Consider the following 27,839-nt stretch of genomic DNA (forward strand, 5'->3'; position numbering starts at 1 on the left):
CATTTGGATTTGGATTATCATGTCCTATTCTTTGGAAGTTTTGAAAGACTGACTTTGAGGATGCTATAAATTACTCAAGTCTGCCCGAATTGTGTGGGTAAAAATGATACCTAGTCACTTTGAATAAGAATGTACTTACGTCTCGTCTAACATTTGGAAGAAATATCTAGTTATATGACAACAGGATACCGACATAATTTGAAGGAAATAAGAACGCCCTGAAGAAGTTCTGTTGTACAGAACGAAACGTGTCGGCTGGCTGTGGTACATAAACTTAAGGAAAATAAAAGCATTTGAATATACACGAAGATTCAGCGCTTCAATAAGGACTCTAAGTGATATGATCTGATCGGACTTATTGTGCAAGTGGTGCTGTGCCAAACTTTGGAATATTCTCCACTACTCTCTACTACTTACTCTCTCCTACTCCACTACTCTCTAATACTCACTCTCTACTACTCATTCTCTGCTACTCTACTACTCTCTTCTACTCTCTCTCCACTACTCACTCCCTACTACTCACTATCTACTACTCTCTACTACTCACTATCTACTACTCTCTACTCTCTACTACTCACTCTCTTCTACTCTCTCTCTACTACTCACTCTTTACTACTCACTCTCTACTACTCTCTGCTACTCACTCTCTACTTCTCACTCTCTACTACTCTCTACTACTCACTCTCTACTACTCTCTCTCTACTACTCTCTACTACTCACTCTCTACTACTCACTCTACTACTCACTCTCTACTACTCTCTACTACTCACTCTCTACTACTCTCTCTCTACTAGTCTCTACTACTCACTCTACTACTCACTCTCTACTACTCTCTACTATTCTCTCTCTCTGCTACTCACTCTCTACTACTCACTCTCTACTACTCACTCTCTACTACTCTCTACTACTCACTCTTCACTACTCTCTACTACTCACTCTCTACTGCTCTCTACTACTCACTCTACTACTTACTCTCTACTACTCTCTACTACTCACTCTCTACTACTCTCAACTACTCACTCTACTATTCACTCTACTACTCTCTACTACTCACTCTCTGCTACTCTCTCTACTGCTCTCTACTACTCTCTACTACTCACTATTACTCACTCTCTACTCTCTACCTCCCTACCTCTCTCTACTTCTCTCTCTACTAGTCTCTACCTCTCTACCTCTACCTCTCTACCTCTACCTCTACACCTCTACCTCTCTACCTCTCTCTACACGCACACATAAACACATATATATATGCATATATATGCATATGCATTTATATATATGTATGTGTATATATATATATAAATATATACATACATATATAAACATATATAATCTGTATCTCTATATATATACAAATATAAATGCATGCATACATATACATATATGCATACATATGCATGTTATTTAAATGAAAGTTTAATAAACACTAATAAAAGCAAAGCTGAAAAGCCACCTCATTACAAACAGAATGGCTTTAACTTAAATGAGGGCGCGATCTATTGCATTTTCAATGCTTGTTTACTTTGGTTCCATCAAGAAGGCATTCAGATGTGTCACACATTTGCCATAAATTCTGAATGTTAGCACTCTAGTTGCTCATTAGATCACTGTAGTAAAGCTACTGCTCACCAGGGAAGCCTGCTGCTGGTATTCAAAGAGCATGTTTCAGTTTGCATGTCAGAATTTTTTTAATGAAATTGAAGAGGATTTGAGAAGTCACTCAAAATGTGCCCTAATTTTTCTTTCTGAAGCACTAATCATGCTTTCTATGGCAAAATGAACCCCCTCATTTTGTTCCTTTTTAAATTAAATGTTTTCAGACTTACCACTTCATTCCAATCAAGATGGCTTCTGGTGTGCCATACTTTTGTCATAAGTAAGACTGTTAGCGCTCTAGTTGTTCTTTAGAACACTCTGGGACATTCTGTCATTGGGCTATACTTGGGCTACATCTGGTGATATTTGGGCTACATTTGGGCTCTTTTGTCTCTGGTGGCCATCTTGGGAGACTGCATGTCAGAATTTTTTAATGAAATTGAAGAGGATTTGAGAAGTCACTCAAAATGTGCCCTAATTTTTCTTTCTGCAGCACTAATCATACTTTATATGGCAAAATATACCCCCTCATTTTGCTCCTTTTTAATTAAATGTTTTAAGAGTTACCACTTTATTCCAATCAAGATGGCTTCAGGTGTGCCATACCTTTGTAATAAGTAGGACTGTTAGCGCTCTAGTTGTTCTATAGAACACTCTGGGACATTCTGTCATTGGGCTATAATTGGGCTACATCTGGGTGATATTTGGGCTACATTTGGGCTCTTTTGTCTCTGGTGGCCATCTTGGGAGACTGCATGTCAGAATGTTTTAATGAAATTGAAGAGGATTTGAGAAGTCACTCAAAATGTGCCCTAATTTTTGTGGAAGAGGTGTGGCGCCGCGGCCAGGGCGACTGACTCCGGAATCTGGGGATCACGGTTCGATCCCCGGCTCCGGCGGCAGGTTAGCCCAGCACCATGTGACTCTGGGCAATAGCCTGCTTAATCTTCCCGACGGCCCCCAGCGCCTAGAGACCCTTACGGGTGATTGTGCGCTTTACAAATGTGGATTATTATTTCTGCAGCACTAATCATACTTTCTATGGCAAAATATACCCCCTCATTTTGCTCCTTTTTAAATTAAATGTTTTAAGAGTAACCACTTTATTTCAATCAAGATGGCTTCAGGTGTGCCATACCTTTGTAATAAGTAGGACTGTTAGCGCTCTAGTTGTTTTTTAGAACACTGTAGGAGGCTGCAGTAGAACACAAAGGAATCAACTGACAGTCTCTGTCCTTGTTGGATGTGCATGTTTTACTGAGAATGTCAGACTTCATTCTCACATGACTGAGAAAGATAATGTGAATTTACAGAAAATGTGCTTTCAGTTTAGCTTATAGATTCCCTTCCAAACCACTGTGGGAAAAGCATGAGATAATAGTTTTCTTTCAAACAAGATTCATGATATCCCAGCAGAAGGCTTTTTCACATGGTAAAATGACCTTAGAACACACCACAATTCCTAAAATGAGTATGGTACCATCAACAAATGATTTATAATGTAACTAAAGTCCTAAAACCCTCTAATAACTACAATGCTTTTTAATGAGGTGCGTTCATGTATATTGTTCCCAAGATGGCTGTCAACACTTCTTGGATGAAGTGCTGACAGCCAATCAGATCAGATGTGTGGTTAGGCTCCGCCCAGATATATATGTGTTTTTGAAGTTAATTTTCATAAAAACCACTGGAGCAATTTTCACCAAATATAGCAAAGGCACTTCTGCGTACCAGTCCCTACAATTTTGCCAAGTTTGGTGTAATTCCGTTCAGCGGTTCGGGCTGTAGACTTGTCAGAACGTCCTATGGAAATTAGCATGGGGAAAACACGTTTTGGGACCCCCCTTTTTTCTCAGCCCCACTTCACGAATCCCCCCGAAACTTTCAGGGAAGGAGCGCAGCGGAGCTGGCCAAACTTTTGGAAAATTACACGCAAATTCCTCAACCGGCACCGAAGTTATTCCCAATAGAATGTTGCGGATTTCCTATGGTAGCCAATCCTAACTATATATATATTCACTGAAAAAACCAACTAACTATATATCGCGCACCCGCAATCCACTGCTGATGATGTCACATATTACATCATTCATGACATGGTCAGTGACATCACTGATGACATCACTGATGACATCTCAAATGACATCACTGATGACATCATCCAGTGACTGTGTGTTTCTGTAAAGTTTAAATATGTTTTACATATTGAAGAATGAGTAGATGTAGAAGTGTCTGGATGAAGGATTTAGTAGGTGTGTGACTGACTGTATGAGTGAGTGATTAAATATGTCTCACTGAGTGCATGGGTTAGTGACTAAACTGTCTTAATTTGTGCATCATTATGTCTGTTGTTCTGTAAACTGCTGCATGTGCTGATCAGTAGCTATATGAGTAACTATATGGGTTATTGATTGATTGTCCAAGTATTTGTATGGGAGACTGAGTGTGTGTGTGGCTGGCTGAGAGATGTGTGACTCTGTGCAGATCAATGTGTACTTGTATCAATGATTGTATAAGAGAGTAAGAATGTGTTAGTATATGTTTGAAAATGTAAGGTACTCTATGTTTAACTGTATAGATTAGAAAATGGAAGTGTGATTGATTCTTTACAGGACTGACTAGGTGTGTGAGTAACTCCATGGATGAGTGGCAGAGTGTGAGTGTCTGTATAGGTGTATGAGTGCATATGATAGTGTTGTAAAGATGAGTGATTGTATGTATGAATGATTGTATGGGTGAATGAGTGAATGTGTGTGTAGACGTAGGAATCAGTGAGTGCGTATGTAGTAACTAGTATTGGTGTGTCAATGGTTTAAAAAATTATATTCTGTATTTAACACTGGGTGTAACAGAGGTTATATTAAAGTGTGAGGAGATGCATTGTATTGTCACATGAATGATATCATCAGTGATGTGACCGTTGATGTCAAATGAGATGTCATCAGTGATGTCATCAGTGATGTCATTTGAGATGTCATCAGTGATGTCATCAGTGATGTCATTTGAGATGTTATCAGTGATGTCATCTGAGATGTCATCAGTGATGTCATTTGAGATGTCATCAGTGATGTCATCAGTGATGTCATTTGAGATGTCATCAGTGATGTCATCAGTGATGTCACTGACCATGTCATGAATGATGTAATATGTGACATCATCAGCAGTGGATTGCGGGTGCGCAATATATAGTTAGTGCAACTAACTATATATGGAATTTCAATGGTTTTGTGTGAGTAAAATAAGGTTTTGTAAATGCTAATTCCTAACTATATATGGTCTATAACCCATGGTTTTTTCAGTGAATTTTCAAGGTTTTGTAAATGCTAATTCCTAACTATATATGGTCTATAACCTATGGTTTTTTCAGTGAATTTCAATGGTTTTTTATTAGCAAATATCAAAAGCTTTAAAATGTCAAGTACGTGGTAGGTAAAAACATTTTCGTGTTTATGCACGCTGATGTGCTTTGAACGCTGCCCCCCCCCCCTCTTTTCTTTTAGGAGTATTCTCTCTTTGCAGATAGTGAAGGGTAGGTAACGCAGGCCTTTGCCCCCGTTGTAATCCGTCGTGCCTGCTTCCCTCTCCATTTGATTGATTGTTATGCAAGCATTTACTGTTTTGGAATTGGTTCTCTTTGGTTCATTCTCTATTTACAAACAAGCACAGAGTCGCAATACTCTGTTTAGTCTTTGCAGATAGTGAAAAATCGTTAGAAAAAACAAAAGGAATCAAGCAAAATCAGTAGGCCACTAATGGGATCTCTTTTTGACCTCGCTAAAATAGAAACATTAGGAACAACCCCTCATGAGAAATATGAAACTAGTGAGAGGAACCGAGCTCGACGCCATGATGGCTGCAAGACAGCTCGGCTTCGCCGCCCACCCCGCCCACCCCGCCCAAAATAACGACAAACCCTATGCAAATATTATAAATATATACAACACACCAGCAAAGTAACAGGGTAAAACGTTTTATTAAATAACTATTTACATGGCAGCCTGCTGCAACGTCGATCCAAATGCATGCCGCCGTTCCCGGGATTTCTCCCCGACTACTCTGCGGCCTACGAGATGGAGAGTCCGGGGCGTTGACTAGGCGGGGCCTCCGGCTGCAACCACAGCGCCAACGATCGCTGCTGACGGAGGGGAGCCTTGCCGGTGAGACCACTGATCTGAAGAACCGCTGCCTGCGGTGCCTCCCTGAGCCGCTTGACGGAGGCCCCCGAGGGGCGGTGTGGTGGCGCGGACTCGGAGGGGGCGCTTGGCTCTTGCCCCCTCCCCAAGTCTTGTTGCCCTGGTGTGGCCTGAGATCGCCCCCGACATAGGCGGCCGGCTCCCGGGGTCAGGCGGAACTTTTTGCCTTTTGGTGACTCTTCCATTCTGGACCTTGTCCCACAATCCGTTTGACCTGAAGACACGTCCTGCGGTACCCTGGTCCGACCATCACATATACCTGCGCCAGGAGACGGCGTGGGGTGCACTGGAAGGGAGAGGCGGCGCAAACGAGCCTTCCCCACCTCCCCAGGTGGAGGTTTCTCAGCTGCACCCCAGCGCTTCACACGGCCAGCTGAATTGCGCCCGCTCTTGCGGCACAGTGCCTCGCTCGGCCAGCTGAGTTGCGCCTGCTCTTGCTATTACAGCGTCTCACCCGCCATCCGGCTGAATTGCACCCACTCTTGCGGTACAGCGACAGGCGGCTGCCACGGAGCTCACGAAATGGCGGTCGGCTCCACAGACTTGGGCCTGGCCTGCAAGGATGGCTCTGGGCAACCCGGGAACTCGGACGCTTGACTGCTAGGGCATGGGCCCCATTCCCAAAAGCGTCCCCTCAGCCTTGAAGATTCTACAAGAGTCACCGGGGCCCCCGACTCCCGCAGACTTCCGGTGGGGAGCGACTGCCATGATTGCTCGCGGAATGGCCACGACGTAGCCACGGGGTGCTCTCATGCTGACGCCAGCTTCAGTCTGAAACATCCAGAAACACTGTAGACTACCAATTCGATCAGTTCCGGTGGAGCCCCAACGTGACCCGGTAGAGAAGAACTTGCCCTCCCCTCTTTGACTGATGGTTCTTGTTGCCTGTCCCTTCTGTTGTCATTTAACGGAACTTTTTGGACTGCTGAAAGGGGTTCTGTTCCGACCGCTGGTTGGTGGAGACATTTTGACTATATTCTGGACCTGCCCGGCCTCGCCCCAAATGGCGTCGGTATAAATGAGACTCGCAACTCCTTGATGTGTACTGGTTGCTCAGCCTTGATATCACGAGATATGTATGCAGTTTTGGAGCACATGGCGGGCGGGGACGGGTACTGATTGAACATTTGCACATCCCTATTGATATTAAGTTCTGATGTATTATTCATTACTGTACTATTGAAAGTTCGAAATAACGTTACTCATGGTACTTGCCCGCAAATGTATATCTAGATAATTTCATTGTAACTGGTCCTGTCGTACTTTCATTATAAAATTAACGTCCACCGATTCCGCAACTGTTAGACACCTTAATTCCTGCAACCTAATGGCCCGCCCGTTACGTTTTTCTACAGTGTAAAGGTCCCCTCATCATATACGATTCCAGTTTGCTCCGTGGCCGGCCCACGTGGTTGAAGGCCCGTATTTGTATACTGACATTTTTGCAAAAAAGAGTTTTCGAAGGAAGTATGGAATCAGCGTCATAACAATCGTCTAAGTTGGTAGGATTTTAGAATAATGGCTGTTATTCCCAAACAATAGAAGACAGATAATGCAGACCCTTTGCCTGAATTTTGGATTGATTGAAATTTGTATCCGTCACACCTGCCCTTTTTCCAGAATTGTTAGAAAATGGTCGACCGTAGCTTAAGGTATCTGCCGAATGTAAGGTGTGGTATTTTATCCCATAAAATAAGACTAATTGAGAAACAAATACACGAAGAGGGAACTCGAATTTAGAGACAAACAAAATGAAAAAATTTTTGGCATCATAAGAAGGGGAGGATATGTTACACAGAAAAATAATGCGAAAGGGATAGCCAAGATCTGTTGTATCACACGTTCCTGCAGCTAGTCTGATACATGGTAAGTAGAAGCTTTTTCGTGTTTGCGCGCGCTGACATCCTCTGAATGCTGTATCCCCCCCCTTTCTTTTCTCCTCTGTAGGTTACATCGGAGTTCCGACTGAAGAATGGAGTGGACATGGACCGCACCGTGCTCCATGTAGGGAAAGACATAGACAAGCGCTGTGAGATATTGCATGAAGTGCAGACCATCACTGTGAACGTGAAAAATTGTATGGTGTGACTGTGCGTACATGCCCTGATTGTATGGTATGAATGTGTATGTATTCCATATGCCCGGCCGATAAACGTTCTGTTTGCGCAACTGCCGCGTTAGAAAACAACATCGTGACGCGTCGCGTAACCGCGACGTATCGCGTTGTCGCGTAATGTGTCATATGACGCGCCGCGTTAGCGCACCCGGAAGTGCTCCGGTGCGCGAGGCGCGAAGCGCAGCTTCCCGGAAGCGATCCGGGGCGCGGCGCGGAGCGCGTAACGTAAGCATAACAGGTCATGTGACTTGTTAATAAAACTTTTCATTGGTTCATTTCACTTTTGGGTTCCTAATGATGTAAGGCTAGGTCATGTACCCAAAAAATAACACTTTTCATTGGTTTAGAACAATTTTTTGTCCCAAATGATGAAAACCCCTCCTTGTTTCCTCACTCTGACTTTCATCTTTGTGAGAGGAAGACCTTTTTTCATCACTTAGCAATGGCAAGTGTTGTAGCTTCAGCTGGTGCATCCCCACCACCACCTCCTAGGAAGAGAGTACCACCTCCTCAGGTGGTGGTTGAGCAAGAGGTGCCCCCCCCCCACCTTCTTGTTGCCTGATTCGGCCAGCTCAATCGATCGAGCATGAGACTCTGTTGTGATCTGAAGAACCGCTGCCTGCGGTGCCTCCCAGAACCGCTTGACGGAGGCCCCCGAGGGGCGGTGTGGTGGCCCGGACTGGGAGGGGGCGCTTGGCTCCTGCCCCCTCCCCAAGTCTCGCTCGGCCAGCTGAGTTGCGCCCACTCTTGCGGCCTACGACATGGAGAGGCCGGGGCACTGACTAGGCGGGGCCTCCGGCCGCAATCACAGCGCCAACGATCGCTGCTGACGGAGGGGAGCCTTGCCGGTGAGAGCCACTGATCTGAAGAGCCGCTGCCTGCGGTGCCTCCCTGAACCGCTTGACGGAGGCCCCCGAGGGGCGGTGTGGTGGCGCGGACTGGGAGGGGGCGCTTGGCTCCTGCCCCCTCCCCAAGTCTCGCTCGGCCAGCTGAGTTGCGCCCACTCTTGCGGCCTACGACATGGAGAGGCCGGGGCGTTGACTAGGCGGGGCCTCCGGCCGCAACCACAGCGCCAACGATCGCTGCTGACGGAGGGGAGCCTTGCCGGTGAGAGCCACTGATCTGAAGAACCGCTGCCTGCGGTGCCTCCCTGAACCGCTTGACGGAGGCCCCCGAGGGGCGGTGTGGTGGCGCGGACTGGGAGGGGGCGCTTGGCTCCTGCCCCCTCCCCAAGTCTCGCTCGGCCAGCTGAGTTGCGCCCACTCTTGCGGCCTATGACATGGAGAGGCCGGGGCGTTGACTAGGCGGGGCCTCCGGCCGCAACCACAGCGCCAACGATCGCTGCTGACGGAGGGGAGCCTTGCCGATGAGAGTCACTGATCTGAAGAACCGCTGCCTGCGGTGCCTCCCTGAACCGCTTGACGGAGGCCCCCGAGGGGCGGTGTGGTGGCGCGGACTGGGAGGGGGCGCTTGGCTCCAGCCCCCTCCCCAAGTCTTGTTGCCCTGGTGTGGCCTGAGATCGCCCCCGACATAGGCGGCCGGCTCCCGGGGTCCGGCGGAAATTTTTGCCTTTTGGTGACTCCTCCATTCTGGACCTTGTCCCACAATCCGTTTGACCTGAAGACACGTCCTGCGGTGCCCTCGCAATGCGGCCTGGTCCCTGAATGTGTGCAGGGGGACGGTATTGATTGGATCAAGATGGCGGCTTCACACAAAGCTGACTCAAGTGTTGCTGCTGATGCTATGCAGACAAAAACTGGTTTTCGGTTTGTACATTCTTCAGGATTTTTCCATCCAAGGCTGGTTGAGAGTTTGTAGAACGATAGCTTCAGATTTTCAACATACTACTCTTCAACATTCTTCATAAATGTAACAATGTGAGACTCACTAGGAGAACAGCCGTTTATCTTTCCTTTCAAAATGCTGCCAACAATATTTTCTGAATGGAAGACACCATCTTGTAGCATAAAGGGCTGCGTCAAGGGTGGTATTGCCCAGAATGTCTTGTTTTCTAGTGCTCGTAATGACGAAGCCAGAACTGCCGAAAGGGATTCTGGTCCTGCCGCTACTTATTGGAGACATTGAACTATACTCTGGACCTGCCTGGCCTCGACCAAAATGGCGCCAGTATGGGAGCGAATTGCAACTCCTTATGACGTTCTAGTTACTTAGCCATGACGTTATGGGGGATGTATGCGGTCTTTGTGCACATGGCGGGCGGGGAAGGGTACTGACAGGGAATACGGACAACACTATTGATGTCGATTTTTCATTATTGATTATTGTATTTAAAAAGCTTTGAAGTAATGTTACCCATGATACTCGCCCATGGTGTGCGTATGGACGATTTTATTGTAACTGATCCTGTTATACTTTCAATTAAAAAATCAACCTTCACTGATTCCGCAACCGTTTGTCACGTTTAGTTTTTTCAATTAAATGGCTCGCTTGTTACATACTCCTATACCCCTGGCTTTTGAAAGACACCATCTTGTAGAATAAAGGGCTGCGTCAAGGGTGGTATTGCCCAGAATGTCTTGTTTTCTAGTGCTCGTAATGACGAAGCCAGAACTGCCGAAAGGGATTCTGGTCCTGCCGCTACTTATTGGAGACATTGAACTATACTCTGGACTTGCCTGGCCTCAACCAAAATGGCGCCAGTATGGGAGCGACTTGCAACTCCTTATGACGTTCTAGTTACTTAGCCTTGACGTTATGGGGGATGTATGCGGTCTTTGTGCACATGGCGGGCGGGGAAGGGTACTGACTAGGAATACGGACAACCCTATTGATGTCGATTTTTCATTATTGATTATTGTATTAATAAAGCTTCGAAATAATGTTACCCATGATACTCGCCCATGGTGTGCGTATGGACGATTTTATTGTAACTGATCCTGTTATACTTTCAATTTTAAAATCAACCTTCACTGATCCTGCAACCGTTTGTCACGTTTAGTTTTTTCAATTAAATGGCTCGCTTGTTACATACTCCTATACCCCTGGCTTTTGACCCTTTCCTACGCGCGGTCTGTACTACCGCCCTCGGGCGATCTATGTAATGAACAGACTACCATTGCCGAAACACAAGGGAATGCATCTCAGAGAGATAAGTCAAGTACATGGTAGATAAAAACATTTTCGTGTGTATGCACGCTGATGTGCTTTGAACGCTGCCCCCCCCCTCATCATTTAGATTACCACCGCCCATTGCACAAAAGCGTACCGGGCGCTCCCCACGCAAAAAAAACGTTTTTTTGGGGGGTTTTTTTTGCCCCGCGGGGCCCTTTTAAAGCCTCCACATCAAACCTTGGGGGAGAGGGAGGATCTACTATGCCCCCTTATGGTCATTTCCCCCTTTGTTTTGGCCTCCTCTTGTCTCTCGATCCTACCGAGAGACAAGATGGCGGCCGCTCCGGACTGTTTATAATGTTGACAGACACCGGAGAGCCAATCAGCTTCACTTCGCGAAGTTCCGTTACGCGTCAAGTACGCGAACCGGAGCGCTACCCGGAGCGCTGTTACAGATATATATATTTTTTTTAACGTTAATTTATCAAAATGCACTGGAGCACATATATTGAGACCTAGCAAAGGCACATCGGGCTACCAGTCCCTACAATTTTGCCAAGTTTCGTGCAAATCCATTCAGCCGTTCGAGCTAAAAGTGAGGCCAACCTCCCTATGGAAATTAACATGGGAAAAACGCGTTTTGGGACCCCCCTTTTTTCCCGACCCCCCCTTGACGAAACCCCCTCAAATTTTCAGGGGCTGCTCAGAAACAAAATGTTCCATTTTCCTGAAAATTTCAGCCAATTCCGTCCACAAACGCCAAAGTTATTAGACATAGAATGTTCAAAAATCCCATAGAGAAAAAATCCTAACTATATATACCTACTGGCGAACGCCAGTAGGTAATATATATATACACACAGTGGAGAATGGTTTGTGGTACAGTGGAGGGAGTGGACTGGTGTGTGGTAGAGGGTTTTAAAGTGTCTTAGAGTGGAGTAGAGTAGAGAGTCACAGCGTAGATTGAAGTGATGTATGCTGAAGGGGAGTGGCTTGGAGTAGAGCCCAGTACAATATGATAGAGTTGAGTGGGCTAGCCTGCCTTAGAGTGGAGCGGCAGAGTAGCATACAGTGAGGTGCCGTAGAGTGCAGTAGTGGAGTACAGTGGGGTACAGTGGAGAAGTGTCTCATAGAATAGAGTATATTAAGTGGGGTGAAACTGCATAGAGGGAGTTGCTTAGAGTGTGTAGAGTAGAGTAGAGTGTTGCAAAGTGCTTGGAGTGCTATACAGTGTCACTGGGAGGAGTACATTGTTGTACTCTGTAGTGCTATACAGTGGAGTATAGTGTGGTACAGTGGAAGGGAATAAACTGTTGTTGAGAGAGTCTAGTGTTGCCGATTGGCGCATAGTGGAGTGGCATGGAATGAAGATGAGTAGAGTGAAGTGTTGTAGAATGGAGTAGCGTACAGCAACGAGGCATAGAGTGGAGTGATATACCATGCAATAGCATACAGTGGAGTGGCATACAGTGGAATGGCGTAGAGTGGAGTTACGTACAGTGAAATAGCATACAGTACAGTGTTGTTTAGTGTTGTGGCATATAGATAGGAGTAGTGTTGGATACAGTGGCATAGAGTGGAGTGGCATACAGTGAAATAGAGTACAGTGGAGTGGCATAGAGTGCAGTATAGTAGAGTGGGATAGAGTCGAATAAAATAGAGTTGAGTGGCATACAATGTTATTTTGCACAGTGGAATAGCATGTAGTGGAATAGCATCGAGTGAAGTGGGGTTCAGTGGAATGGCATAAAGTGGAGTGGGGTACAATGGAGTAGCATAGAGGAGAATAGAGGAGAATAGCATACAAAAAAGTGTTGTAGAATGGAGTGGTGTACAGTGCAATAGCATACAGTCGATTGATGTACAGAGGAGTAGCATAGAGTGGAATAGCATAGAGTGGAGTTAAGTACATTGCAATAGCATAATGTACAGTTTTGTAGAGTGCAGTGGGATACAGTGGAGTGGCGTTGACTCCAGTGGCATACGGTGGAGTGTCGTACAGTGATCTAGAGTACTGTGGAGTGCTGTACCTTGGAGTGGCTTAGATGGAGTGGCGTGATGTGGAATAGTGTAAAGTTGCGGTATGTACAGGGGAGTGGCGTAGAGTAGAGTGGCATTGAGCGCAGTGGTGCAGAGTGGAGTGGTGTGGAATGGTGTGACGTACAGTTGGATATTATACAGAGGAGTTGTGCAGAGGAGAAGGGTGTAGAGTGGAGTGGCATCCAGTGTAATAGCATAAAGTATAATAGCCTACATTGAAATAGGATGTAGTGGAGTAGTGTAGAGTGGAGTGGTGTGCATTGGAGTGCCGTAGAGTAGAGTGGCATGGATTTAGAATAGCAGACAGTGCAGTGGCATAGAGTGGAGTGATATACAGTGGAATGGCATACTTGAGTGGGGCATTGTGGAGCAGTGCACAGTGAAATGACGTACAGTGGCATGGGTAACAGTGGAGTGTAGTAGAGTGGAGTGGGATAGAGTCGAATAGCGTAGAGTTGTGTGGTGTACTGTGCAATTGTACACAGTGGAATAGCAGACATTGGAGTGGTGTAGAGTGGAGTGGGGACAGTGGAGTTGTGTAGAGTGGAGTAGGGTACAATGCAGTGGAGTAGAGTGGAATAACACACAGTGGAATACTATAGAGTGTTGAGTAGTCCAGTGGATTGACGTAGAGTAGAGTGGTGTAAAGTAGAGTGGCATCGAGTGGAATAGCATAGAGTGCAATGGGATAGAGTGGAGTTTCTTACAATGAAATAGCATAGAGTACTGTAGAAGGCAGTGACATACAGCGGAGCAAAATTGACCGCATTGGTGTCCAGTTGACTGACATACAGTGAACTAGTGTACAGTGGAGTGCTGCAGAGTAGTATGGCTTACAATGGAGTGGCGTACAGTGGAATAATGTAAAGTGGAGTTGCATAGACTAGAGTGGCATGGAGTGGAGTGGTGTAGAGTGGAGTGAGGTAAAGTAAAGTGTCACACAGTGGAATAACTTACAGTGCAGTGGCATTGAGTGCAGTTACATACAGTGGAACAGCATACAGCATAGTAGCATACCCTGAAATAGTGTAGAGTGGAGTAGCGTAGAGTGGAGTGGAGTGGCATATAGTGGAGTGGCGTAGAGTGGAGTGGAGTGTAAGGGAGTATCGTACAGTGAACTAGTGTACATTGGAGTGACGCACAGTGGTATGTGGTGGAGTGGAGGGCCATAGAGTCAAATAGCATTGAGTGGCATTCAATGTAGTTTCGTACATGGGAATAGCATGTAGTGAAATGGTGTAGAGTTGAGTTTGGTACAGTGGAGTGCCGTAGAGATTAGTGATTACAGTCGAGTGACATAGAGTGGAATAGCACACAGTGGAATGTTGTACAGTGGATTGGCATAGAGGGAAGTGGTGTACAGTACAATATTGCACCATACATTTGTGAAGAGTAGTGAAGAGTGTAGTGATGTAAAGTGTAGTGTGGTAGAGTGCACTAGTGTACAGTGTAGTAGCATAGAATGCAGTGGAGTAGAGTGAAGCGGCGTACAGTCGAGTGAGGTATAGTGTAGTGGCATACAGTACAGCTAACAATAGCTTACAGTGGAGTGGCACAGAGTGGAGTGGTGTAGTGTGGAATAGCATATACTGGAGTGGCATACGGTGGAGTGGCATGGAGTGGAATAGCATGGAGTGGAGTAGCATAGAGTGAAGTGGTGTGGACTGGTATAGAGTGGAGTGGCATAGAGTGGAGTGGCATACATTAGAGTGGCATAGAGTGGAATATCATATATTAAAGTAGAGTACATTGGAGTGGAATAGAGTGGATTTCTATAGAGTGGACTAGTATAGAGTTGAGTGTCAAACAGTGTTGTTGTATACCGTGCAATAGTGTACAGTGGATTGTTGTACAGTGTAGTGGCATATAATGGAGTGACGTAGACTGGAGTTTCGTACAGTTGAGCAGCAGACAGGGTAGTAGCATACGTTGGAGTGGTGTACAGGGCAGTGGCATACAGTGGAGTGTGTTAGAGTGGTGTGGTGTACAATGGAACAGCATGATTTAAGTGGTGTACAACAGAGTGGCATAGCGTGGAGTGGTATACAGTGGAGTGTTGTAGAGTGGGCTGGCGTAGAGTGGAGTGAGGTACTGTGTAGTGGTGTACAATAGAATAGCATACACTGGAGTGCTGTAGAGTGGAGTGGCATACAGTACAGTAGTGTACAGTGGAGTGCTGTAGAGTAGAATACCATAAAATGGAGTGTTGTAGAGTGGAGCAGGAAAGAGTGTAGTGTGGTAGACTATAGTGGTGTGCAGAGTTATAGCATACTGTGGAGTAGCGTTGAATGGAATGATGTATAGTGTAATAGCATACAGTGGTTTGTCGTACAGTGGAGTGGCGTATAATGGAGTGGTTTACAGTGATGTTGCATACAGTGGAATAGTGTACAGCCCAGTGATGTATACAGAAGTGGTGTACAGTGCAGTGGCATAGAGTGGAAAAGCATGGAGTGATAGTGGCGTACAGTAGAGTGGCATAGAGTGAAACAGCATAGAGTGTAGTGTTGTAGAATGGCATTGCATACAGTGGAAGGTGTGCAGTGGGTTAGCAGAGAGTGGAGTGGCATTGCCGTCAACATGAAACACACACAAGGTAATGAGAGGAATGCTTGCAACTTGTCTAACCACTGGTGATGACTCAGAGTAGCATCCCGGCCCACTGTTCTTTTGCTCACCAAGTCACCTCAGTTTGGATCCAGCCATATGCAAATCAGTCTTGACCCTGCTCCTCATGGGAACAGTCCAGGCCGAACTGCCAGGCCAGGTCCTCCCTGAACCGGAAACAAGCATTCTGAGACCCGTTTTGGGTTATCACTCCTCATTAGCCAGGCCTGCTTGAATTCAGTGACACAGTGAGCATTGGACCCACATTCGGGCATACCCATGCCACTTAGGGTGATACATGAAACACTCAAAAGGGGTGATGGGAGGAATGCTTGCAATTTGTCTAACCACTGGCGATCTCTTGGTGTAGCATCCCAACCCTATGTTCTTTTGCTCAAGCACCTCAGTTACGACCCAGCCATATGCAGATCAGTCTTGACCCTGCTTCTCATGGGAGCAGCTCAGCCCGAATTGCCAGACCAGGTCCTCCCTGAACCACAAACAAGCATCCTGGGACCAGCTTCAGGGTATCACCCCATATCAGCCAGGCTAGCTTGAATCCAGTGACACAGTGAGTATGGGACTCACGTCTTGGCATACCCATGCCACTTCGGGCTATGCATGAAACACATAAAAGGTGATGGGAGCAATGCTTGCAATTTGTCTAACCACTGGTGATCGCTCTGCCAGCATCCCAACCCATCTTCCTTTTTCTTACCATGCTACCTTAGTTTGGATCCAGATATATGTAAATCAGTCTTGACCCTGCTCCTCATGGAAACTGTCAGGCAAGGTCCTCCCCGAACCGGAAACAAGCATCCTGGGACTGGTTTCCGGGTATCACCCCTGATCAGCCAGGCTAGACTGTGACACTGTGACAGTGACAATTCTATTTTTGAAAAATCAGATAACATCAGCATTCAGATTTGGATAGTTCCCACAGTGTTTGAGATTAATTCCGATACACTGGAGATCATGTTGACAAGAATTTATGGATGTAAACAGACACATACTAGAGATTGCTTCAACTGTCTCTTGCCCTGATGAAGACCCCATGTGGTTCTTTTTTAGGGGTTGAATCATCGACCTATGAGGTTTCAACTCATACCACTCATTGTTGGACAATCGAATCTGAATGCTGATATTGGCTGATTTTGAAATAACACAGACTACAGATGAATTTGTGTTGATTGCATTTCTTGCAGACTAAGATAAGGACAACTGTATCAGTCTCAAATGATTCCTAGGGAAACCTTTTTCTTAGAGAGTAATACAAACAGCATCTATGGTATGTTAAATTATTGAAACCACTTTAAGCTCATTCACTAGAGTCAGATGAGAGGGTGCTGCTGCTGTTTCCTGGCCTTAATGTAGGTGGCTCTGTCCACCCCTCTGAAGATTGGCTATTCATGCATGGAACCAAGAAACTGACAGAGAATGCAAAACCGATTATCACAATAACACCAGGATGCTTCCGTTCCCTCCTAACTCCCCTTCTCCACAACCACTCTTCTTGTCACACACATTGTAAGTTGAATTGAAGATGTGGGAGACCCCATTCAAGGTTAATCAACCTGCACCAAAGCCAGCATTTCAACAGGATAAGTGTGCCTCTTATGGGCTTATGGACAGGTAGGACAGGTAGCGCGACATGTAAAGATGGGCTCATCTCAGTGCTGCTGCCTCCCTCAGCATGCAGTTAGCAAGTGACCACAGGCTACTGAGGATGTTTTGACGCTGGTGGGAGTCCCAGAAAAATGAAGCTTCCCATAATTCCAACGACGGCTACTGTGAGGGCCACATCCTTATTTATGTATGAGAGCTATGCTATAGGCATGCGTTGCAGCCACTGAGAAAAAATAGAAATGCTCAGTATCTTTTTTCCCAAAGTTGTAGGCACATGCCTTTTGAAAGAATGTGGGATGAAGATTGGCAGCATTCAGGTGCACCACAAGCATTTAAATCTAAGACAATCAGGAACACCTACAGCGGGACAAATGAAAACTGTCATGATAGCCACAAATAAGTGCCAGTGGTGTAAACTACCTACCCTTGGTTGCTTTTGTTTACCTATTGAATGTGGGTGTCGAAAGAAAAATGTAAAGACCTTGTTTATGGAGGCACCATCTCTGAATCGCAACCAGTAAATGAACCCCTTTGGACACTTGTGTATGCTTTATCTAGGTTACCCTAGTCCACACTGGGTTTCAAGGGTGCAGTCTATGTTTACCAATACCACAAGCAACCACCAGCTCAAATTGCGTAATGGTAATATTGTCTGTTTTGTTGATACAGTAATGTTAATATTGTCTATTTTGCTGGGATCTGCTTCTGGTTAGTATGGATTCACCCTTTTCATAAAGTAGGTCATGAACAAACATTTCCCCTATGCCACCAAAATATTTCAGGAAGGTCAGTAGATCTATTGATCATTGGTTGCCCTTTGGGTGAGTTCCAAGGATCCTGCACAGCTTGTCTATATAATTCTGAGATGTCTGATTGAGGTGAGAAATGCAGTCTCTGCTTCATACAATATCCGAATTTTCTTTTATCCCTCGAAACCCTACTTTTGGTGCTAGGAAAAACGCATTCCTATTCAGGACAGGGCTACTCTGTGACAGCATCGAGCACAATACTGCACAAAAATTATAATTCTGGGCTTTGATGTTGGGCCAAATCAAGAAATTCCCTGTATTAAAAAAACTTGTCTTGAATAGTTTCTTTACTCATCAGAAGCCGGGCCTTAGTATGTGGAACAAAAGAACTCCATTTACGTCTGCCAGGAATTCACAAAAAGATTTCTGACAGACACACATTTTTTCTAATGTATAATCTGTAAGCACAAGTGCATGAAATAATACTGTAGAAACCACTTATAAGAGATTAGGAGTGAGTTGAACAAGGCCCGTCTTGGCATGTAAGTTTTTGGATGTCAAACAACGTTTGAGTTTATGGCTGTTCAGAAACTCTGATCTGACTTATTCCTACCTTGGAAATGGTAAAAGCTTTACTCCAGCAAAGGGCTGGAGTAATACGCCTTGCAGAGTGGAAATGGGAGTGGATCACTTCCAAATGTCGAGGGAATATAGGGGAAGGGGTTTTCCATCAGAAAATATGTTTGTGTTCTGTGGAGAACAAAAGCAAACAAAACAATCACACATTGGGCTGCATTCCTTCTGTGTTTAATTGTAAACTATGTACAAACATTGGGTAAATAGATGCCCAGGGAATATATCACATGATATTCCTAGAGACACCTTAAAACCTGTTCTTGGCACAGCTTTCAAGGCATACTACTAGGAGAGGCTGTCAATTACAAAAAATGTGCAAAGGTATGTCTTAAAATTTCGGAGAGAAATAGAGGGGGGACAAAGTAAGGACCCCCAAAACTCAAACGCAGGTTGGTGATGCAATTACTAGCTCAGAACAGGTAAACAAAGGGTCATATGCCCAAGCCCCTATTGCTACCACCACGTTACTTTTCCCAAGGTTGTGGTGACGATAGAGGCATTGCCTTAGGTACAAGGCAGGGTTAAGCTACTTAACGTGGCTTAATGCTGCCTTGTAAATAAAGCCCCCTTTCCATAGCGTGAAAAGGGTGGGCAGTGGGTGTTGCAGTGGGCGTTCCACCGCAATACACATTGATTTTGACACTACCCTCTATGTACAAGGGCAGCATACATAGGAGGCAGTGTCAAAATTGAGATTAGAGAAAACCTGGTTTTAAGTTGGCAAAATGAGGAGAAACACATTATTTCTCCTCGTTTTTGCTTTTACCATGTCTGCTGCCTTGCGCAGTAGACATGGAAAAAGCAGACTGCCATGGATTGTTAATGTACAGGAAGGTCCCCCTTCCTGTACATAAACAATCTGTAAAAACAATGCCATTTTGTGACTTTCATGTGTGCTGCATGTAGCAGCACACATAAAAGTGACAAACTGGCATTTTAGGATTGTTTATGTGCCTCTAAATAAACAATCCTCCCCTGCATGCAGACACCCTTGCACAAGGGTGCCTGAGTTGACACCACACTGCTAAGTGTAGCAGGTACGCAATGCTGCACCACATCCTCGTAAATATGGTGCAGCCTTGTGTTTCAGAAGTGGCGGAGTAAGAAGTTAAGCCATGACAGCTAACGCCTCAATTCGCCACTTCACTTGTACATATCCCACTAAGTTGCCTTTGGGAACTGAATCACCAAGTAGCACACACAGAATACAAGTTGCATAACTGCAGACTGCACAGCACGATATAATGCTTAGGCGCTATGTCACCCAGGGTAAACCAATTCGTAATTGGCAAACACAGGAAGGTAAGAAAAAATCCCCAGAGTATCAATGTATGTTAACCACTTTGTCCACAACAACGGTGTACTACTCCATTTCATTATTCAGTCCATGCATGGCATAGTATAAATTAAAAATACAGCATTATTTACACTTTCTCAGCAATTATGGTACGCTTTAAAGTATTTTAACAAGGAATGTGTAGTATTTGGTCATGCCACAATAATTACTACATTGAGTAGGGTCAGTGAGTAATGCTAAGCCTTGCTTTTATGTGACCTATTGTTGCACAAAAAGACCACTTGGATGCATCTTGAGCATCCAATGTCTGATACTGCTGCACCTTTCGAAACAAAAATGAGGCTTCTCTGCTGGAACTCCATTAAATCGTATGAAGTGCGAATGTCTTTTAATGACCTTAATCAATGTGCTGCTAATAGAAGATAATCTAATTATGCAGACTAATCTATTTGTGCTTGATGCTTTTTTTCTTGAGCAGAAGATCTCTAGTAACTTAACAATCTCTCCTGGGCACCTTCGTGGTAAGCTTTTATGTTAGTATCTCTTCAATGCCTTAGCAGGATGTTTATATTTCCTGAAGGCAATTAATATTGATACTTGAGTGACAGAATTGTCCAACAGGCAGGTTTTTTCGAAAGCTTTTGGGATAATGTGTAGTCTATTTCATAATAGTGGGCATTATTCACAAACTGCAGTTTTGAGGAAGTTTACACTTTGAGTAAGTTTACTACTTTTCAATATTCACAAACGTCACTTTTGTAGTTACTTACACTTTTGTAGAAACGTACACTTTTGTAGTAGGTCCAGTAATATACTTGGCCAACAACTGGTACTACAAAATACTCCCATAGAAAATACTGTAACAATACTACATACTTTTTAAAATTTCAAAATAGATAATAAAATATTGTATTATTAAATATTAAATATTTTAAATGACTAAATAATACATAGTGATCTGTATGTTGAGAGATTGACCAAGGTAAAAAACGTCACAACTACCAGCATTGTTACACACATGGCAGCATGCACCTCAGTTTTATGCCTTTCTCCGCCCACTCTTTCTTCTTCTTAAACATTATTTTATAGTTATTTTTTTTATTAATCTATTTATTTATATATACATCATATTTATTAGGTATTTTTGTATTTATAGAGTACTACCTAACCTCGGCGGAAGTATGCCCCTTTACATATAACAATTAAATCAAATACATTTATAATATCAGCTTTCAAAATATCATATTTGAGGGGTAATACCCTGAAGCTGGTTCCAGGTTGCTTGTTTCCGGTCTAGGGAGGACTGGGCGAGACGGTTTGGGCTGGACTGTTCTCATGGAGAGCAGAGTCAAGACTGACTTGCATATGAATGGGTCCAAACTGGGGCGGCATGGTGAGCAAACAAATGATGGCTCTAACCTTGATCTGTGATTAGAGGAGAATGTTTGACAATGTTCAAAATTCCATACATCATCATTTAAGTTACTTTTAGGAGTTAGACATGTTCCTGCCTTAGCCATTTCTTCTTTTGCAGCCTGTCTCTGGGTCACATAACTGGATGTAGTTGGCAGTTGGTCTTTGTGTATTCCTCCTAGACAGCCACACAGTAAAGAGAGCTTAGGTGTGCCTGGATGGGTCATCACTGGCAGGATGGGAGGACAGAGTTCGGTACAGCCCCACTTACTCCTGAATATGCTGTGTCCTTCCTTCCCACATTGGATTGCCTGTCTCTGTAGTTAGTCTGGAGTCAGAGCTGGGAAGGCAGTAAATCTGTGCACTTCAAAGGGGAACCTCTAGAAGCTTCGTTCATTTAAAAGGAGGCCCCAGGTTAAAATATGGGACCTCAGTCACCAACTATTCAGTACACTTCTGGACCTGTGGTAGGCTCTGCCCGGAAGAAGGACTGCTGTGCTGTTGAAAGGACTGCCATCCTGCTCAACTGCTACCATGAAGGGCTGCTGCCTGCTGTGCTGACCTGCTGCCTTCGGCCTTCTTGTCTGCATGAGAAGGACTAGACCTGTAACCTGAGCCCAGGACCACCAGAGTGACTCCAAGGGATAGTCTCTTTTAACCAGATCTTGAACTTTGCAACTGTAAGTCCCACCCTGCCAAGTGGTGCACTTTAGTCATGGAGCCTTGGAAGTGGGCCTGAAGGGGCTCTTCCAGCCCACCGGTTGATCCATCGGAGCCAATGAGTTACCTTTGCTGCATGGCGCAAACCTGAGCAGAACCGACGAATTACCTCTGTTGCAAGGATTCATCTAGAGCAAGGACTCAACATCGACCTTGCAGCCCACAGCCCATCAGAACTGCCACTGCCCAACACATTCCAGACATAAGCCCTAGCATCACAAACTTCTCGCTGATGATGCAGAACTTTGCATCACAAGCCCCACAATCTCTTTGGAAACAGCTGTGTGCGATGCATCCTTGAACCAGCTCTTCACATCCCAAGCTCCCCTCATTGACGGCCTCCTTGATGACAATGTAGGACCTCGCATTACACCCTTGTAACTCTTCGGAACTGATGATGTGCAATGCATCTCTGACCCGGGCCTTGCATCTCCTTGGCTGGGGGCGCATCCTCCACACAGCACCTTACAAAGCTTCCCAATCGGGATTAAGGAGCTCTTTTTCAGCTGGCCTAACTGGGTCCCTCTTGCCAGCCCGCTCTCCAGTGAAGTCGGCCTCAACTTGTGACTTTGTCCCGGTCCAGCGCGATCAGATTTTCACAGTTGAATCTTTGTGCTTTATGGCACTATTTTCACTTAAATCTTTAAAATTGCATATCTCTGGTTCCACTGATTGGATTTTGGCCCTTTTGGTCTTGTTTTATTTATCACACATTACTCTCTTTTACTAATTTGGAATTCTTCTTTTGTTGTGTTTTCATGTTATTACTGTGAGAAGTGTTGCACAAATACTTTAAACATTGCCTCAGAGTTAAGCCTGTCTGATCTGTGCCAAGCTACCCAAGAGTGGAGCACAGATTAATTTAGGGTTTGCTGCTGACTTTACCCTAACAAGGATTGCGGTTCCTGCTTGAATAGAGTTTCACCACCCTCACCCAGTATCCCAGTTTCTTACAAGAAGGAATATGCAGCAGCATAGGAAGGGTATTCTAGGGATGCAAAAGGGATTACTACCCCTACAAAGAGAAGCTTGAGTTCAGGTGCAGGCTTTGTTTTCCTTGAATTTTTCGACCCATGGTTCAGTTTGAATGCTTTGACTATGAAGATTTCTTGTGTGGGCTGCAATTAACTCTGCCTGACCAAAATCCATTAGTCAACTTCTCAGTCACTGGTTTATTAAGGGGTTAGCGTTACCTGAGGTGAAGTGAAGTGCACTGAGGATCTTTGAGCATGGGCGAGTGATGTCTTCAACCACACAGTGCAAGCAATCTCATTTGCATTCATAGGGCTCATTCAGGCGAGTCTGCCTCTTCTTTCCAATTGTAGCTGATCGAAGCTGCAATGGCATGGGCAAACACACTCCATTTGGCCTGGGTGCACACTCGCCGCTGGGGTTTTTCTTCCTCCCATCCTGGATGTAGGGTCACAATCCTTGGGGCACAGCAAAAGCAGAGTCAGCACACATCTTCTAGACTTACTCTGTGGTGGTCACAGAAGCATGCAGACTGGTGAGTATCAGTTTCATGTTGATTACTCATGGATATGGAGGGAGGCCAAGAGACCCTAGGGTACTCTTGGGTCAATTCAGGCACATCCTTACAGCAGTCCACTTCTCCTGGGCCGCTCTTCTTGATGGACTAGGCAGATGGGCTTCTTCTCATTGGGCAGACAGCTCCTGTAGGACAAGTAACTCCTTCTTCCCTCTCAGCAGGCAGGCAGGCTCCCATGTTTCAGGCAAACCCAGAGCTCTCAGTACAATGCACTGGCATGAGACGACTGCCCACATCTCAGGCAGACTATCACCAATACCAGCCCTTTGTCACACCAGCTCTCTGACGATTCAACCATGGCAGTATCAGGACTCAAATGATGATCTCCTTCCGAGTAGATGCCTTTTTGCCAACTCCCACCATCCACAGCGAGTTACAGCAAATTTATGCTGAACCTGACTCCAGATCGGGGGAAAGGGGAAGTGAAATGACAAAACAAGAGAGACTGCCTCAGATCACCGTTCTTCTTCTGGAACTTTCTTTTGGAATATCCTGCAAGACAAGAATTTCACTATTACTCCTCCCTACACTAATCTACAATTGGTTATAGTATGTCTATTAATTTTATCTTTGCCTGAGTGTGTCTGAGATGCGCCTCTCTCTGTAAGGTTTGTCCTGTAGTACTTCTTTGATCAACTGTAAGAACTTCTATCCATTTAACTATATATATATATATATTCTTCTGGTGGATTGAAGTGCTTTAGGGCTTGTCAGTGATCACAAATGTTCTTTCTGTCCACAGAGATTTTGCCTACAACTGTACTCCTGCTCAACAATTATCCAGCTGAAGTTAATAGTAATAATGGATTTAAGTAAGTCAGGTTTTTCTCATTTACCAAAGAGTCTGTTATCTCTACTGCTTCATCTTGAAACAAACGGTAACTCAAGAATCTTCATTTCTTGCTGAGGGATAAATCAAAATAAATACTCTTAATTGAAAAGAGGAATTGAGCTGGCTTCTCTTCACTGAAGCGCTACTCTTCTCCTCACAATACTATTCTCTGTCACTCTCCAGCCGAAGAGCCTTAAACACGAGCGCTTCTTCACAGCAACCTATTATCAGTCAGCAGCGCTCTTGACGTGGTCACTGAAACAAGAAGATTCGTTGTAATTTTCATTCAAAAACAGGTAACTCAATACTCACTTACTTCCCTGAAGGTTCTGGAACGAAGACTTTAATTTTCTCATTGACGCATTTCAAAAACGGGAGCGCAGTGAGATTTCCAACTGTCTGCTGTAGTTTCACAGTTGAAGTGTGCAGAGCGTATCTCGAGGTTGAGCGTTGGAGACGCTGTAGCATCTCGTGCTTGAACAACTAGACCGCGCACCTTGCTCAAAAGTGCGCACCAACGAAAAATTCTGCATTTCTTGGGGAGCTCGCAATCCAAACAAAATGGATCGCATGGAAGCTCTCCAACTGAGTCCCAATCGCTGCCAGCGCGAGTATTTAGCCTGTTGTTTTCTTCTCCATGGAGCTGTCAGGAAAATAACATTTGCACTGGAACAGAGATGTGAGTTCCTGACAGGCAGTGATTGCCCGACAGATTCCTTCAACACTTTCTCTGGCAGCTCTCTGCTCTGTAAGTGTAAATGGAGGAAGTATAAAATATTGCAATACAGTCATGGACCAGGGTCAGACTTTGGGGCAGGGTCAGGCTAACAAACCTTTGCAGTTGTTGTTGGAAATGGCACTTTCTACAGGGTAACCTCTAAACGTTTTGCCCCCCCTCCCTTTTCTAACCTCGTTTTTGATGGCTGTAGGACTCTGGGGAGTTTTCCACTGCTAACCAGCGCTAAAGTATATGTGCTCTTTCATTAAAACATGCTAACAGTGGCTTAACCACAATTGCTCTATTTAATTCCCTTATAAATCCTTAGTAAAGTGCAGTGCATGTGTCTAGCATCTGTACATTTAATCCTACTTGTGTGTCTGCAGCACTAAAAGTGCCACCCAACCAAGTAACCCTTTAAAACATGTCTCAGGCCTGCCACTGCAAAGCGTGTGCATGAAGTTTACACTGCCATGTTGATATAGCATTTAAAACCCTTTGCTAAGCCTTAAACTCCCTTTTATTACATATAGGTCACCCTTAAATTAGGCCCTAGGTTGTCCATAGGGCATGGTGCTGTGTAATTACAAGATAGAACATATACTTTTAAGTTTTCCATGTCCTGGCACTGGGAACTCCCAAATTAGTTTTCCACTACTGTGAGGCCTTTCCCTCCCATGGGTTAACATCGGGAATTCCTTGTTACATCTATTAAGAGAGCTTTCATCTTTAGTACCTGTGGAATTGTAATGATAAATCCTCTTTAATGGTCAACTCAAATGTCAAAAATATCATTTTTAGAAAGCTGGCTATTGTTCTGCTCTTTGTCCTGTTGCCTGTCTCCAATAGACTACCAACAAAAGGGCAACCCACTATTCTCCAAGGAACTGTCTCCAATAACGTCTGGGGTGGGTGACAAGTGGGCCTTGTGCATTCCCTCTAGATACCACACAAAAAGAGAGTGTAAGCATGACTGATGGGCCATCTACATTCTGTTGAGCCATCCTTGGCAGGATAGGAGGGAGGAGCTGGGCACAGCCTCACACTTACACCTAGAAGTGTTTTTTCCTATTCCCATACAAAGGACTGCTTAACCCCCTGTAGTGAGTCTGTAGGCACAGCAAGAAAGGGAGGACCTCTGTGAACTTAAAAGACCCTCTTTGAAGCCTCATCTACTACAAAGGCACCTCTGGGTATACAAACTGGACTTCTGACCCTACCAACTCAGTACACTTCTGGACCTGTGGATACTCTGTCAGGAAGAATAACTATTGTGCTGCTGAAGGGCTGTCACTCTGCTAGAGTGCTGCTGTGGAGGAACTGCCTTCCTCCTGTGCTGACCTGCATGCTGCCCTCCTTGCCTGGGGAGAAGGACTGGACCTACACCACTTGAACACAGAGGGACTCCAAGGGCTTGTCTGCTTGCTTCCTGTTGAAGTCTCAGGGACACAAGAGAATTCCAACCACTCCACAATAACCACCTGGACTCTGGCACCTGTGGGTCATGTGCTGCCAAGTGGTGCCAACCCAGTCTGGGACCCCTGGAAGTGGGCCTAAAGTGCTGCATCTGCCAGAACTCGTGTATCAATGCCATTGTACTGATCAGAACCGGTGATTCTCTCTCAATGCATCTGCGAGGACTCCGTACACCACTTGTTGACTGTGTGGCGCAGCACCTTCCTTTCTGATGCATCTTCGAGGATCCAGTACATCACCTGATGGCTGCGTAATTCATCCCCTTTATCCAGAAGCTGGACAATAATGCATCAGCACTTTGCTAGTTGCATCACTGATCCATCAACAGTGCAACAAGGTACTTTGCACAGACCAAAGCTGGTCCCTGTATCCGACCCTTCCTCCTTTGCGGTTGGCCTTCATGTTTGACTTTGTCCTGATCAAGTGTGACCTGATTGCCCCAGTTGGCTCTTAAAGCTTTTAAGCACTACATTTCAGGGAGACGTAGTTAGCCTGGCCTCAAGATGACCACCTACTAGGCAAGCTACTTCGGACGAATTAAACTATCATACATTATCCTTTGCCTTCGCATCATAATTTTCATTTATATGTGGTGTCCTCTGCTAAGCATGCCATGGAGCACTGTATCGGCTGGGGGGAGAGGGCCGGGACTGCTCCACGAGCGGTCAAGATGAGCTGCTCTGTGGGGCCTGCAGAACACATGGCATATGCTGGTGATACGCCAATGCACCTAAGAAGCAGTGCTGAGGTGTGTCTGGGAGCTCTGCAAGGTCTGTGGGGCAGCCTACGGCTCGTTGTCGTTCAAGTCCAGAGCAGTTTGTGGGCCGAGCGGTAAGGTGTGGGGTGCTGTGGGTGGCTCCCCGGGAGATGCGAGGAGGAGGGCCTACACTGTGTGGACTGCCTCTGCAGGTGCTCAGCGTGCCCAAGGTGAACTTAAGCGTGGCCTGTGTTGTGGAACTGAGGAGCGCACATAAGAGTGTGCTGACACCTCTGGGTTCACTGGAACTGCAGTGTGGTGGAACTGCTGCAGCTCACCGGGACCTACCTGTATTTGGACCGCCCTTCCGTGTGAGTCACTGTAGCATACTGGCAAAGCCATGGTGGCACATAGTACTTGAGCATCCTGCTGTTTTTGGCCCCCGCTGCCCTGCTGCCCTGCTGACATGGTGCCAGCTGGATGGGGAAATTTTTTCGTTGAC

Source organism: Lissotriton helveticus, chromosome 8, assembly GCF_964261635.1.
Source record: "Lissotriton helveticus chromosome 8, aLisHel1.1, whole genome shotgun sequence".
NCBI lineage: Eukaryota > Metazoa > Chordata > Amphibia > Caudata > Salamandridae > Lissotriton > Lissotriton helveticus.